The following is a 16,732-nucleotide window of genomic DNA, read 5'->3' as shown; positions in this document are numbered from 1 at the left end:
CAATCAGCGTGATTGGCGCCAAATTTAAACAACGCTCTGCTGATTGGTCGCGGACGCCAGCCGCGACCAATCAGCGAGATTGGCGCCAAATTTAAACAACGCTCTGCTGATTGGTCGTGGCCGCCAGCCGCGACCAATCAGAGATTTTGGTGCCAAATTTAAACAACGCTCTGCTGATTGATCGCGGCCGCCGGCCGAACGCGACCAATCAGCGAGATTGGCGCCACATTTAAGCAACGCTCTGCTGATTGGTCGCGGACGCCAGCCGCGACCAATCAGCGATTTTGGCGCCAAATTTAAACACCGCTCTGCTGATTGGTGGCGGCCACCAGCCGCGAACAATCAGTGAGATTGGCGGCAAATTTAAACAACGCTCTGCTGATTGGTCGCGGTCGCCGGCCCGACCAATCAGCATTATTGGCACCAAATTTAAACACCGCTTTGCTGATTGGTCGCGGTTGCCGGCCGCGACCAATCTGCATTATTGTCGCCAAATTTAAACACCGCTTAGCTGATTGGTCGCGGTCGCCAGCCGCGACCAATCAGCATTATTGGCGCCAAATTTAAACAACGCTCTGCTGATTGGTCGCGGCTGCCAGCCGACCGCGACCAATCAGCGAGATTGGCGCCAAATTAAAACAACAATCTGCTGATTGGTCGCGGCCGCCAGCCGCGAACGATCAGCGAGATTGGCACCAAATTTAAACAACGCTCTGCTCATTGGTCGCGGACGCCAGCCACGACCAATCAGCGAGTTTGGCGCCAAATTTAAACAACGCTCTGCTGATTGGTCGCGGCTGCCAGCCGACCGCGACCAATCATTGAGATTGGCGCCAAATTTAAACAACGATCTGCTGATTGGTTGTGGCCGCCAGCCACTACCAATCAGCGACATTGGCGGCAAATTTAAACAACGCTCTGCTGATTGGTCGCGGTCGCCGGCCGCGACCAATCAGCATTATTGGCGCCAAATTTAAACAACGATCTGCTGATTGGTCGTGGCCGCCAGCCGCGACCAATCAGAGATTTTGGCGCCAAATTTAAACAACGCTATGCTGATTGATCTTGGCCGCCGGCCGAACGCGACCAATCAGCGAGATTGGCGCCACATTTAAGCAACGCTCTGCTGATTGGTCGCAGACGCCAGCCGCGACCAATCAGCGATTTTGGCGCCAAATTTAAACACCGCTCTGCTGATTGGTGGCGGCCACCAGCCGCGAACAATCAGTGAGATTGGCGGCAAATTTAAACAACGCTCTGCTGATTGGTCGCGGTCGCCGGCCGCGACCAATCAGCATTATTGGCACCAAATTTAAACACCGCTTTGCTGATTGGTCGCGGTTGCCGGCCGCGACCAATCTGCATTATTGTCGCCAAATTTAAACACCGCTTAGCTGATTGGTCGCGGTCGCCAGCCACGACCAATCAGCATTATTGGCGCCAAATTTAAACAACGCTCTGCTGATTGGTTGCGGCTGCCAGCCGACCGCGACCAATCAGCGAGATTGGCGCCAAATTTAAACAACGATCTGCTGATTGGTCGTGGCCGCCAGCCGCGACCAATCAGAGATTTTGGCGCCAAATTTAAACAACGCTCTGCTGATTTATCGCAGCCGCCGGCCGAACGCGACCAATCAGCGAGATTGGCGCCACATTTAAGCAACGCTCTGCTGATTGGTCGCGGACGCCAGCCGCGACCAATCAGCGATTTTGGCGCCAAATTTAAACACCGCTCTGCTGATTGGTGGCGGCCACCAGCCGCGAACAATCAGCGAGATTGGCGGCAAATTTAAACAACGCTCTGCTGATTGGTCGTGGCCGCCAGCCGCGACCAATCAGAGATTTTGGCGCCAAATTTAAACAACGCTCTGCTGATTAATCGCGGCCGCCGGCCGAACGCGACCAATCAGCGAGATTGGCGCCACATTTAAGCAACGCTCTGCTGATTGGTCGCGGACGCCAGCCGCGACCAATCAGCGATTTTGTCGCCAAATTTAAACACCGCTCTGCTGATTGGTGGCGGCCACCAGCCGCGAACAATCAGCGACATTGGCGCCAAATTTAAACAACTCTCTGCTGATTGGTCGCGGACGCCAGCCGCGACCAATCAGCGAGATTGGCGCCAAATTTAAACAACGCTCTGCTGATTGGTCGTGGCCTCCAGCCGCGACCAATCAGAGATTTTGGTGCCAAATTTAAACAACGCTCTGCTGATTGATCGCGGCCGCCGGCCGAACGCGACCAATCAGCGAGATTGGCGCCACATTTAAGCAACGCTCTGCTGATTGGTCGCGGACGCCAGCCGCGACCAATCAGCGATTTTGGCGCCAAATTTAAACACCGCTCTGCTGATTGGTGGCGGCCACCAGCCGCGAACAATCAGTGAGATTGGCGGCAAATTTAAACAACGCTCTGCTGATTGGTCGCGGTCGCCGGCCCGACCAATCAGCATTATTGGCACCAAATTTAAACACCGCTTTGCTGATTGGTCGCGTTTGCCGGCCGCGACCAATCTGCATTATTGTCGCCAAATTTAAACACCGCTTAGCTGATTGGTCGCGGTCGCCAGCCGACCGCGACCAATCAGCGAGATTGGCGCCAAATTAAAACAACGATCTGCTGATTGGTCGCGGCCGCCAGCCGCGAACGATCAGCGAGATTGGCACCAAATTTAAACAACGCTCTGCTCATTGGTCGCGGACGCCAGCCACGACCAATCAGCGAGTTTGGCGCCAAATTTAAACAACGCTCTGCTGATTGGTCGCGGCTGCCAGCCGACCGCGACCAATCATTGAGATTGGCGCCAAATTTAAACAACGATCTGCTGATTGGTTGTGGCCGCCAGCCACTACCAATCAGCGTGATTGGCGCCAAATTTAAACAACGCTCTGCTGATTGGTCGTGGCCGCCAGCCGCGACCAATCAGCGAGATTGGCGGCAAATTTAAACAACGCTCTGCTGATTGGTCGTGGCCGCCAGCCGCGACCAATCAGAGATTTTGGTGCCAAATTTAAACAACGCTCTGCTGATTGATCGCGGCCGTCGGCCGAACGCGACCAATCAGCGAGATTGGCGCCACATTTAAGCAACGCTCTGCTGATTGGTCGCGGACGCCAGCCGCGACCAATCAGCGATTTTGGCGCCAAATTTAAACACCGCTCTGCTGATTGGTGGCGGCCACCAGCCGCGAACAATCAGCGACATTGGCGGCAAATTTAAACAACGCTCTGCTGATTGGTCGCGGTCGCCGGCCGCGACCAATCAGCATTATTGGCGCCAAATTTAAACAACGATCTGCTGATTGGTCGTGGCCGCCAGCCGCGACCAATCAGAGATTTTGGCGCCAAATTTAAACAACGCTATGCTGATTGATCTTGGCCGCCGGCCGAACGCGACCAATCAGCGAGATTGGCGCCACATTTAAGCAACGCTCTGCTGATTGGTCGCAGACGCCAGCCGCGACCAATCAGCGATTTTGGCGCCAAATTTAAACACCGCTCTGCTGATTGGTGGCGGCCACCAGCCGCGAACAATCAGTGAGATTGGCGGCAAATTTAAACAACGCTCTGCTGATTGGTCGCGGTCGCCGGCCGCGACCAATCAGCATTATTGGCACCAAATTTAAACACCGCTTTGCTGATTGGTCGCGGTTGCCGGCCGCGACCAATCTGCATTATTGTCGCCAAATTTAAACACCGCTTAGCTGATTGGTCGCGGTCGCCAGCCGCGACCAATCAGCATTATTGGCGCCAAATTTAAACAACGCTCTGCTGATTGGTCGCGGCTGCCAGCCGACCGCGACCAATCAGCGAGATTGGCGCCAAATTAAAACAACAATCTGCTGATTGGTCGCGGCCGCCAGCCGCGAACGATCAGCGAGATTGGCACCAAATTTAAACAACGCTCTGCTCATTGGTCGCGGACGCCAGCCACGACCAATCAGCGAGTTTGGCGCCAAATTTAAACAACGCTCTGCTGATTGGTCGCGGCTGCCAGCCGACCGCGACCAATCATTGAGATTGGCGCCAAATTTAAACAACGATCTGCTGATTGGTTGTGGCCGCCAGCCACTACCAATCAGCGACATTGGCGGCAAATTTAAACAACGCTCTGCTGATTGGTCGCGGTCGCCGGCCGCGACCAATCAGCATTATTGGCGCCAAATTTAAACAACGATCTGCTGATTGGTCGTGGCCGCCAGCCGCGACCAATCAGAGATTTTGGCGCCAAATTTAAACAACGCTATGCTGATTGATCTTGGCCGCCGGCCGAACGCGACCAATCAGCGAGATTGGCGCCACATTTAAGCAACGCTCTGCTGATTGGTCGCAGACGCCAGCCGCGACCAATCAGCGATTTTGGCGCCAAATTTAAACACCGCTCTGCTGATTGGTGGCGGCCACCAGCCGCGAACAATCAGTGAGATTGGCGGCAAATTTAAACAACGCTCTGCTGATTGGTCGCGGTCGCCGGCCGCGACCAATCAGCATTATTGGCACCAAATTTAAACACCGCTTTGCTGATTGGTCGCGGTTGCCGGCCGCGACCAATCTGCATTATTGTCGCCAAATTTAAACACCGCTTAGCTGATTGGTCGCGGTCGCCAGCCGCGACCAATCAGCATTATTGGCGCCAAATTTAAACAACGCTCTGCTGATTGGTCGCGGCTGCCAGCCGACCATGACCAATCAGCGAGATTGGCGCCAAATTTAAACAACGATCTGCTGATTGGTCGTGGCCGCCAGCCGCGACCAATCAGAGATTTTGGCGCCAAATTTAAACAACGCTCTGCTGATTGATCGCAGCCGCCGGCCGAACGCGACCAATCAGCGAGATTGGCGCCACATTTAAGCAACGCTCTGCTGATTGGTCGCGGACGCCAGCCGCGACCAATCAGCGATTTTGGCGCCAAATTTAAACACCGCTCTGCTGATTGGTGGCGGCCACCAGCCGCGAACAATCAGCGAGATTGGCGGCAAATTTAAACAACGCTCTGCTGATTGGTCGTGGCCGCCAGCCGCGACCAATCAGAGATTTTGGCGCCAAATTTAAACAACGCTCTGCTGATTAATCGCGGCCGACGGCCGAACGCGACAAATCAGCGAGATTGGCGCCACATTTAAGCAACGCTCTGCTGATTGGTCGCGGACGCCAGCCGCGACCAATCAGCGATTTTGTCGCCAAATTTAAACACCGCTCTGCTGATTGGTGGCGGCCACCAGCCGCGAACAATCAGCGACATTGGCGCCAAATTTAAACAACGCTCTGCTGATTGGTCGCGGACGCCAGCCGCGACCAATCAGCGAGATTGGCGCCAAATTTAAACAACGCTCTGCTGATTGATCGCGGCCGCCGGCCGAACGCGACCAATCAGCGAGATTGGCGCCACATTTAAGCAACGCTCTGCTGATTGGTCGCGGACGCCAGCCGCGACCAATCAGCGATTTTGGCGCCAAATTTAAACACCGCTCTGCTGATTGGTGGCGGCCACCAGCCGCGAACAATCAGTGAGATTGGCGGCAAATTTAAACAACGCTCTGCTGATTGGTCGCGGTCGCCGGCCCGACCAATCAGCATTATTGGCACCAAATTTAAACACCGCTTTGCTGATTGGTCGCGTTTGCCGGCCGCGACCAATCTGCATTATTGTCGCCAAATTTAAACACCGCTTAGCTGATTGGTCGCGGTCGCCAGCCGACCGCGACCAATCAGCGAGATTGGCGCCAAATTAAAACAACGATCTGCTGATTGGTCGCGGCCGCCAGCCGCGAACGATCAGCGAGATTGGCACCAAATTTAAACAACGCTCTGCTCATTGGTCGCGGACGCCAGCCACGACCAATCAGCGAGTTTGGCGCCAAATTTAAACAACGCTCTGCTGATTGGTCGCGGCTGCCAGCCGACCGCGACCAATCATTGAGATTGGCGCCAAATTTAAACAACGATCTGCTGATTGGTTGTGGCCGCCAGCCACTACCAATCAGCGTGATTGGCGCCAAATTTAAACAACGTTCTGCTGATTGGTCGTGGCCGCCAGCCGCGACCAATCAGCATTATTGGCGCCAAATTTAAACAACGATCTGCTGATTGGTCGTGGCCGCCAGCCGCGACCAATCAGAGATTTTGGCGCCAAATTTAAACAACGCTATGCTGATTGATCTTGGCCGCCGGCCGAACGCGACCAATCAGCGAGATTGGCGCCACATTTAAGCAACGCTCTGCTGATTGGTCGCAGACGCCAGCCGCGACCAATCAGCGATTTTGGCGCCAAATTTAAACACCGCTCTGCTGATTGGTGGCGGCCACCAGCCGCGAACAATCAGTGAGATTGGCGGCAAATTTAAACAACGCTCTGCTGATTGGTCGCGGTCGCCGGCCGCGACCAATCAGCATTATTGGCACCAAATTTAAACACCGCTTTGCTGATTGGTCGCGGTTGCCGGCCGCGACCAATCTGCATTATTGTCGCCAAATTTAAACACCGCTTAGCTGATTGGTCGCGGTCGCCAGCCACGACCAATCAGCATTATTGGCGCCAAATTTAAACAACGCTCTGCTGATTGGTTGCGGCTGCCAGCCGACCGCGACCAATCAGCGAGATTGGCGCCAAATTTAAACAACGATCTGCTGATTGGTCGTGGCCACCAGCCGCGACCAATCAGAGATTTTGGCGCCAAATTTAAACAACGCTCTGCTGATTTATCGCAGCCGCCGGCCGAACGCGACCAATCAGCGAGATTGGCGCCACATTTAAGCAACGCTTTGCTGATTGGTCGAGGACGCCAGCCGCGACCAATCAGCGATTTTGGCGCCAAATTTAAACACCGCTCTGCTGATTGGTGGCGGCCACCAGCCGCGAACAATCAGCGAGATTGGCGGCAAATTTAAACAACGCTCTGCTGATTGGTCGTGGCCGCCGGCCGCGACCAATCAGCATTATTGGCACCAAATTTAAACACCGATTTGCTGATTGGTCGCGGTTGCCGGCCGCGACCAATCTGCATTATTGTCGCCAAATTTAAACACCGCTTAGCTGATTGGTCGCGGTCGCCAGCCGCGACCAATCAGCATTATTGGCGCCAAATTTAAACAACGCTCTGCTGATTGGTCGCGGCTGCCAGCCGACCATGACCAATCAGCGAGATTGGCGCCAAATTTAAACAACGATCTGCTGATTGGTCGTGGCCGCCAGCCGCGACCAATCAGAGATTTTGGCGCCAAATTTAAACAACGCTCTGCTGATTGATCGCAGCCGCCGGCCGAACGCGACCAATCAGCGAGATTGGCGCCACATTTAAGCAACGCTCTGCTGATTGGTCGCGGATGCCAGCCGCGACCAATCAGCGATTTTGGCGCCAAATTTAAACACCGCTCTGCTGATTGGTGGCGGCCACCAGCCGCGAACAATCAGCGAGATTGGCGGCAAATTTAAACAACGCTCTGCTGATTGGTCGTGGCCGCCAGCCGCGACCAATCAGAGATTTTGGCGCCAAATTTAAACAACGCTCTGCTGATTAATCGCGGCCGCCGGCCGAACGCGACCAATCAGCGAGATTGGCGCCACATTTAAGCAACGCTCTGCTGATTGGTCGCGGACGCCAGCCGCGACCAATCAGCGATTTTGTCGCCAAATTTAAACACCGCTCTGCTGATTGGTGGCAGCCACCAGCCGCGAACAATCAGCGAGATTGGCGGCAAATTTAAACAACGCTCTGCTGATTGGTCGCGGTCGCCGGCCGCGACCAATCAGCATTATTGGCACCAAATTTAAACACCGCTTTGCTGATTGGTCGTGGTTGCCGGCCGCGACCAATCTGCATTATTGTCGCCAAATTTAAACACCGCTTAGCTGATTGGTCGCGGTCGCCAGCCCCGACCAATCAGCATTATTGGCGCCAAATTTAAACACCGCTTTGCCGATTGGTTCTCGGTCGCCGGCCGCGACCAATCAGCATTATTGGCGCCAAATTTAAACACCACTCTGCTGATTGGTGGCGGCCACCAGCCGCGAACAATCAGCGAGATTGGCGGCAAATTTAAACAACGCTCTGCTGATTGGTCGCGGTCGCCGGCCGTGACCAATCAGCATTATTGGCACCAAATTTAAACACCGCTTTGCTGATTGGTTGCGGTTGCCGGCCGCGACCAATCTGCATTATTGTCGCCAAATTTAAACACCGCTTAGCTGATTGGTCGCGGTCGCCAGCCACGACCAATCAGCATTATTGGCGCCAAATTTAAACAACGCTCTGCTGATTGGTCGCGGCTGCCAGCCGACCGCGACCAATCAGCGAGATTGGCGCCAAATTTAAACAACGATCTGCTGATTGGTCGTGGCCGCCAGCCGCGACCAATCAGCGACTTTGGCGCCAAATTTAAACACCGCTCTGCTGATTGGTGGCGGCCACCAGCCGCGAACAATCAGCGAGATTGGCGGCAAATTAAAACAACGGTCTGCTGATTGGTCGTGGCCGCCGGCCGCGACCAATCAGCATTATTGGCACCAAATTTAAACACCGCTTTGCTGATTGGTCGCGGTTGCCGGCCGCGACCAATCTGCATTATTGTCGCCAAATTTAAACACCGCTTAGCTGATTGGTCGCGGTCGCCAGCCGCGACCAATCAGCATTATTGGCGCCAAATTTAAACAACGCTCTGCTGATTGGTCGCGGCTGCCAGCCGACCGTGACCAATCAGCGAGATTGGCGGCAAATTTAAACAACGCTCTGCTGATTGGTCGTGGCCGCCAGCCGCGACCAATCAGAGATTTTGGCGCCAAATTTAAACAACGCTCTGCTGATTGATCGCGGCCGCCGGCCGAACGCGACCAATCAGCGAGATTGGCGCCACATTTAAGCAACGCTCTGCTGATTGGTCGCGGACGCCAGCCGCGACCAATCAGCGATTTTGTCGCCAAATTTAAACACCGCTTTGCTGATTGGTTCTCGGTCGCCGGCCGCGACCAATCAGCATTATTGGCGCCAAATTTAAACACCACTCTGCTGATTGGTGGCGGCCACCAGCCGCGAACAATCAGCGAGATTGGCGGCAAATTTAAACAACGCTCTGCTGATTGGTTCTCGGTCGCCGGCCGTGACCAATCAGCATTATTGGCACCAAATTTAAACACCGCTTTGCTGATTGGTTGCGGTTGCCGGCCGCGACCAATCTGCATTATTGTCGCCAAATTTAAACACCGCTTAGCTGATTGGTCGCAGTCGACAGCCGCGACCAATCAGCATTATTGGACCAGGGAGCGGCGCCGCCGGTCGGGATGCTTCTGCTGCGAGTAGCCGCTCATCTCCCGGCTTCTCGCAGCGGAAGTAGCCGCACAGGCAGCGCCTCTCCCCGGTCCTCACTAATACGACGCTGATTGGTCGCGGTCGACGCCCGCGACCAATCAGCGATTTTGGTGCCAAATTTAAACACTGCTCTGCTGATTGGTCGCAGCCGGCATCCGCGACCTATCAGCAGTATTGACGCCAAATTTAAACCCCGCTCTGCTGATTGGTCGCGGCCGCCAGCCGCGACCAATCAGCGCGATTGGCGCAAAATTTCAACAACGCTCTGCTGATTGGTCGCGGTCGCCAGCCGCGACCAATCAGCGAGATTGGCGCCAAATTTAAACAACGTTCTGCTGATTGGTCGCGGACGCCAGCCACGACCAATCAGCGAGATTGGCGCCAAATTTAAACAACGCTCTGCTGATTGGTCGCGGCTGCCAGCCGACCACGACCAATCAGCGAGATTGGCGCAAAATTTAAACAACGCTCTGCTGATTGGTTGCGGACGCCAGCCACTACCAATCAGCGTGATTGGCGCCAAATTTAAACAACGCTCTGCTGATTGGTCGCGGACGCCAGCCGCGACCAATCAGCGAGATTGGCGCCAAATTTAAACAACGCTCTGCTGATTGGTCGTGGCCGCCAGCCGCGACCAATCAGAGATTTTGGTGCCAAATTTAAACAACGCTCTGCTGATTGATCGCGGCCGCCGGCCGAACGCGACCAATCAGCGAGATTGGCGCCACATTTAAGCAACGCTCTGCTGATTGGTCGCGGACGCCAGCCGCGACCAATCAGTGATTTTGGCGCCAAATTTAAACACCGCTCTGCTGATTGGTGGCGGCCACCAGCCGCGAACAATCAGTGAGATTGGCGGCAAATTTAAACAACGCTCTGCTGATTGGTCGCGGTCGCCGGCCCGACCAATCAGCATTATTGGCACCAAATTTAAACACCGCTTTGCTGATTGGTCGCGGTTGCCGGCCGCGACCAATCTGCATTATTGTCGCCAAATTTAAACACCGCTTAGCTGATTGGTCGCGGTCGCCAGCCGCGACCAATCAGCATTATTGGCGCCAAATTTAAACAACGCTCTGCTGATTGGTCGCGGCTGCCAGCCGACCGCGACCAATCAGCGAGATTGGCGCCAAATTAAAACAACGATCTGCTGATTGGTCGCGGCCGCCAGCCGCGAACGATCAGCGAGATTGGCACCAAATTTAAACAACGCTCTGCTCATTGGTCGCGGACGCCAGCCACGACCAATCAGCGAGTTTGGCGCCAAATTTAAACAACGCTCTGCTGATTGGTCGCGGTCGCCAGCCGCGACCAATCAGCATTATTGGCGACAAATTTTAAACAACGCTCTGCTGATTGATCGCGGCCGCCGGCCGAACGCGACCAATCAGCGAGATTGGCGCCACATTTAAGCAACGCTCTGCTGATTGGTCGCGGACGCCAGCCGCGACCAATCAGCGATTTTGGCGCCAAATTTAAACACCGGTCTGCTGATTGGTGGCGGCCACCAGCCGCGACCAATCAGCATTATTGGCACCAAATTTAAACACCGCTTTGCTGATTGGTCGCGGTTGCCGGCCGCGACTAATCTGCATTATTGTCGCCAAATTTAAACACCGCTTAGCTGATTGGTCGCAGTCGACAGCCGCGACCAATCAGCATTATTGGCACCAAATTTAAACAACGCTCTGCTGATTGGTCGCGGCTGCCAGCCGACCGTGACCAATCAGCGAGATTGGCGCCAAATTTAAACAACGATCTGCTGATTGGTCGTGGCCGCCAGCCGCGACCAATCAGAGATTTTGGCGCCAAATTTAAACAACGCTCTGCTGATTGATCTTGGCCGCCGGCCGGCCGCGACCAATCAGCATTATTGGCACCAAATTTAAACACCGCTTTGCTGATTGGTCGCGGTTGCCGGCCGCGACCAATCTGCATTATTGTCGCCAAATTTAAACACCGCTTAGCTGATTGGTCGCGGCTGCCTGCCGACCGCGACCAATCAGCGAGATTGGCGCCAAATTTAAACAACGATCTGCTGATTGGTCGTGGCCGCCAGCCGCGACCAATCAGAGATTTTGGCGCCAAATTTAAACAACGCTCTGCTGATTTATCGCAGCCGCCGGCCGAACGCGACCAATCAGCGAGATTGGCGCCACATTTAAGCAACACTTTGCTGATTGGTCGTGGACGCCAGCCGCGACCAATCAGCGATTTTGGCGCTAAATTTAAACACCGCTCTGCTGATTGGTGGCGGCCACCAGCCGCGAACAATCAGCGAGATTGGCGGCAAATTAAAACAACGGTCTGCTGATTGGTCGTGGCCGCCGGCCGCGACCAATCAGCATTATTGGCACCAAATTTAAACACCGCTTTGCTGATTGGTCGCGGTTGCCGGCCGCGACCAATCTGCATTATTGTCGCCAAATTTAAACACCGCTTAGCTGATTGGTCGCGGTCGCCAGCCGCGACCAATCAGCATTATTGGCGCCAAATTTAAACAACGCTCTGCTGATTGGTCGCGGCTGCCAGCCGACCACGACCAATCAGCGAGATTGGCGCCAAATTTAAACAACGCTCTGCTGATTGATCGCGGACGCCAGCCGCGACCAATCAGCGAGATTGGCGCCAAATTTAAACAACGCTTTGCTGATTGGTCGTGGCCGCCAGCCGCGACCAATCAGAGATTTTGGCGCCAAATTTAAACAACGCTCTGCTGATTGATCGCAGCCGCCGGCCGAACGCGACCAATCAGCGAGATTGGCGCCACATTTAAGCAACGCTCTGCTGATTGGTCGCGGACGCCAGCCGCGACCAATCAGCGATTTTGGCGCCAAATTTAAACACCGCTCTGCTGATTGGTGGCGGCCACCAGCCGCGAACAATCAGCGAGATTGGCGGCAAATTTAAACAACGCTCTGCTGATTGGTCGTGGCCGCCAGCCGCGACCAATCAGAGATTTTGGCGCCAAATTTAAACAACCTCTGCTGATTGATCGCGGCCGCCGGCCGAACGCGACCAATCAGCGAGATTGGCGCCACATTTAAGCAACGCTCTGCTGATTGGTCGCGGACGCCAGCCGCGACCAATCAGCGATTTTGTCGCCAAATTTAAACACCGCTCTGCTGATTGGTGGCGGCCACCAGCCGCGAACAATCAGCGACATTGGCGGCAAATTTAAACAACGCTCTGCTGATTGGTCGCGGTCGCTGGCCGCGACCAATCAGCATTATTGGCGCCAAATTTAAACAACGATCTGCTGATTGGTCGTGGCCGCCAGCCGCGACCAATCAGAGATTTTGGCGCCAAATTTAAACAACGCTATGCAGATTGATCGCGGCCGCCGGCCGAACGCGACCAATCAGCGAGATTGGAGCCACATTTAAGCAACGCTCTGCTGATTGGTCGCAGACGCCAGCCGCGACCAATCAGCGATTTTGGCGCCAAATTTAAACACCGCTCTGCTGATTGGTGGCGGCCACCAGCCGCGAACAATCAGCGAGATTGGCGGCAAATTTAAACAACGCTCTGCTGATTGGTCGCGGTCGCCGGCCGCGACCAATCAGCATTATTGGCACCAAATTTAAACACCGCTTTGCTGATTGGTCGCGGTCGCCAGCCGCGACCAATCAGCATTATTGGCGCCAAATTTAAACACCGCTTTGCTGATTGGTTCTCGGTCGCCGGCCGCGACCAATCAGCATTATTGGCGCCAAATTTAAACACCGCTCTGCTGATTGGTCGCGGACGGCAGCCACGACCAATCAGCGAGATTGGCGCCAAATTTAAACAACGCTCTGCTGATTGGTCGCGGCTGCCAGCCGACCACGACCAATCAGCGAGATTGGCGCCAAATTTAAACAACGCTCTGCTGATTGATCGCGGACGCCAGCCGCGACCAATCAGCGAGATTGGCGCCAAATTTACACAACGCTTTGCTGATTGGTCGTGGCCGCCAGCCGCGACCAATCAGAGATTTTGGTGCCAAATTTAAACAACGCTCTGCTGATTGATCGCGGCCGCCGGCCGAACGCGACCAATCAGCGAGATTGGCGCCACATTTAAGCAACGCTCTGCTGATTGGTCGCGGACGCCAGCCGCGACCAATCAGCGATTTTGGCGCCAAATTTAAACACCGCTCTGCTGATTGGTGGCGGCCACCAGCCGCGAACAATCAGTGAGATTGGCGGCAAATTTAAACAACGCTCTGCTGATTGGTCGCGGTCGCCGGCCGCGACCAATCAGCATTATTGGCACCAAATTTAAACACCGCTTTGCTGATTGGTCGCGGTTGCCGGCCGCGACCAATCTGCATTATTGTCGCCAAATTTAAACACCGCTTAGCTGATTGGTCGCGGTCGCCAGCCGCGACCAATCAGCATTATTGGCGCCAAATTTAAACAACGCTCTGCTGATTGGTCGCGGCTGCCAGCCGACCGCGACCAATCAGCGAAATTGGCGCCAAATTAAAACAACGATCTGCTGATTGGTCGCGGCCGCCAGCCGCGAACAATCAGCGAGATTGGCACCAAATTTAAACAACGCTCTGCTCATTGGTCGCGGACGCCAGCCACGACCAATCAGCGAGTTTGGCGCCAAATTTAAACAACGCTCTGCTGATTGGTCGCGGCTGCCAGCCGACCGCGACCAATCATTGAGATTGGCGCCAAATTTAAACAACGATCTGCTGATTGGTTGTGGCCGCCAGCCGCGACCAATCAGAGATTTTGGCGCCAAATTTAAACAACGCTCTGCTGATTGATCGCGGCCGCCGGCCGAACGCGACCAATCAGCGAGATTGGCGCCACATTTAAGCAACGCTCTGCTGATTGGTCGCGGACGCCAGCCGCGACCAATCAGCGATTTTGGCGCCAAATTTAAACACCGCTCTGCTGATTGGTGGCGGCCACCAGCCGCGAACAATCAGCGAGATTGGCGGCAAATTTAAACAACGCTCTGCTGACTGGTCGCGGTCGCCGGCCGCGACCAATCAGCTTTATTGGCACCAAATTTAAACACCGCTTTGCTGATTGGTCGCGGTTGCCGGCCGCGACCAATCTGCATTATTGTCGCCAAATTTAAACACCGCTTAGCTGATTGGTCGCGGTCGCCAGCCGCGACCAATCAGCATTATCGGCACCAAATTTAAAAAATTCTCTGCTGATTGGTCGCGGCTGCCAGCCGACCGTGACCAATCAGCGAGATTGGCGCCACATTTAAGCAACGCTTTGCTGATTGGTCGCGGACGCCAGCCGCGACCAATCAGCGATTTTGGCGCCAAATTTAAACACCGCTCTGCTGATTGGTGGCGGCCACCAGCCGCGAACAATCAGCGAGATTGGCGGCAAATTTAAACAACGCTCTGCTGATTGGTCGTGGCCGCCGGCCGCGACCAATCAGCATTATTGGCACCAAATTTAAACACCGCTTTGCTGATTGGTCGCGGTTGCCGGCCGCGACCAATCTGCATTATTGTCGCCAAATTTAAACACCGCTCTGCTGATTGGTCGCGGTCGCCAGCCGCGACCAATCAGCGATTTTGTCGCCAAATTTAAACACCGCTTTGCTGATTGGTTCTCGGTCGCCGGCCGCGACCAATCAGCATTATTGGCGCCAAATTTAAACACCACTCTGCTGATTGGTGGCGGCCACCAGCCGCGAACAATCAGCGAGATTGGCGGCAAATTTAAACAACGCTCTGCTGATTGGTCGCGGTCGCCGGCCGTGACCAATCAGCATTATTGGCACCAAATTTAAACACCGCTTTGCTGATTGGTTGCGGTTGCCGGCCGCGACCAATCTGCATTATTGTCGCCAAATTTAAACACCGCTTAGCTGATTGGTCGCAGTCGACAGCCGCGACCAATCAGCATTATTGGACCAGGGAGTGGCGCCGCCGGTCGGGATGCTTCTGCTGCGAGTAGCCGCTCATCTCCCGGCTTCTCGCAGCGGAAGTAGCCGTACAGGCAGCGCCTCTCCCCGGTCCTCACTAATACGACGCTGATTGGTCGCGGTCGACGCCCGCGACCAATCAGCGATTTTGGTGCCAAATTTAAACACTGCTCTGCTGATTGGTCGCAGCCGGCAGCCGCGACCTATCAGCAGTATTGACGCCAAATTTAAACCCCGCTCTGCTGATTGGTCGCGGCCGCCAGCCGCAACCAATCAGCGCGATTGGCGCAAAATTTCAACAACGCTCTGCTGATTGGTCGCGGTTGCCAGCCGCGACCAATCAGCGAGATTGGCGCCAAATTTAAACAACGTTCTGCTGATTGGTCGCGGACGCCAGCCACGACCAATCAGCGAGATTGGCGCCAAATTTAAACAACGCTCTGCTGATTGGTCGCGGCTGCCAGCCAACCACGACCAATCAGCGAGATTGGCGCCAAATTTAAACAACGCTCTGCTGATTGGTTGCGGACGCCAGCCACTACCAATCAGCGTGATTGGCGCCAAATTTAAACAACGCTCTGCTGATTGGTCGCGGACGCCAGCCGCGACCAATCAGCGAGATTGGCGCCAAATTTAAACAACGCTCTGCTGATTGGTCGTGGCCGCCAGCCGCGACCAATCAGAGATTTTGGTGCCAAATTTAAACAACGCTCTGCTGATTGATCGCGGCCGCCGGCCGAACGCGACCAATCAGCGAGATTGGCGCCAAATTTAAACACCGCTCTGCTGATTGGTGGCGGCCACCAGCCGCGAACAATCAGTGAGATTGGCGGCAAATTTAAACAACGCTCTGCTGATTGGTCGCGGTCGCCGGCCCGACCAATCAGCATTATTGGCACCAAATTTAAACACCGCTTTGCTGATTGGTCGCGGTTGCCGGCCGCGACCAATCTTCATTATTGTCGCCAAATTTAAACACCGCTTAGCTGATTGGTCGCGGTCGCCAGCCGCGACCAATCAGCATTATTGGCGCCAAATTTAAACAACGCTCTGCTGATTGGTCGCGGCTGCCAGCCGACCGCGACCAATCAGCGAGATTGGCGCCAAATTAAAACAACAATCTGCTGATTGGTCGCGGCCGCCAGCCGCGAACGATCAGCGAGATTGGCACCAAATTTAAACAACGCTCTGCTCATTGGTCGCGGACGCCAGCCACGACCAATCAGCGAGTTTGGCGCCAAATTTAAACAACGCTCTGCTGATTGGTCGCGGCTGCCAGCCGACCGCGACCAATCATTGAGATTGGCGCCAAATTTAAACAACGATCTGCTGATTGGTTGTGGCCGCCAGCCACTACCAATCAGCGACATTGGCGGCAAATTTAAACAACGCTCTGCTGATTGGTCGCGGTCGCCGGCCGCGACCAATCAGAGATTTTAGCGCCAAATTTAAACAACGCTCTGCTGATTAATCGCGGCCGCCGGCCGAACGCGACCAATCAGCGAGATTGGCGCCACATTTAAGCAACGCTCTGCTGA

This window comes from Phyllobates terribilis, unplaced genomic scaffold, assembly GCF_046119375.1.
Source record: "Phyllobates terribilis strain yellow unplaced genomic scaffold, ASM4611937v1 Scaffold_1__5_contigs__length_1240528914, whole genome shotgun sequence".
In the NCBI taxonomy this organism is placed as follows: Eukaryota; Metazoa; Chordata; class Amphibia; order Anura; family Dendrobatidae; genus Phyllobates; species Phyllobates terribilis.
The sequence above is the reverse complement of the archived record's forward strand: the minus strand, read 5'-3'. Positions refer to the sequence as shown.